Here is a 281-nt window from a genome sequence, read left to right as displayed (position 1 = left end):
CAACAAAAGTAATTTTAGAGATGTGAAGGCCGAAGGCTACACATAGCTCCTACATAGACTTACTTCATAAAAATCCTTTCAGTTGATACTTCGATACAAATCTATTTTGTTTGATTCATACAATTCAAATGCGATCAATAAGGTATTTATAGGAATCACTTCATAATGATTGGATAATGTCACATTACTTCTTTTAAACCTTTCATATTCATAACTCTCCTAATAACTCTTCATTCATGAACTCATATTAATAAGAGCAATGTGCCATTCCTCACCCACCC

Source organism: Prunus persica, chromosome G5 (genome assembly GCF_000346465.2).
Source record: "Prunus persica cultivar Lovell chromosome G5, Prunus_persica_NCBIv2, whole genome shotgun sequence".
NCBI classification, from domain to species: Eukaryota; Viridiplantae; Streptophyta; class Magnoliopsida; order Rosales; family Rosaceae; genus Prunus; species Prunus persica.
This window is presented reverse-complemented; position numbering follows the sequence as displayed.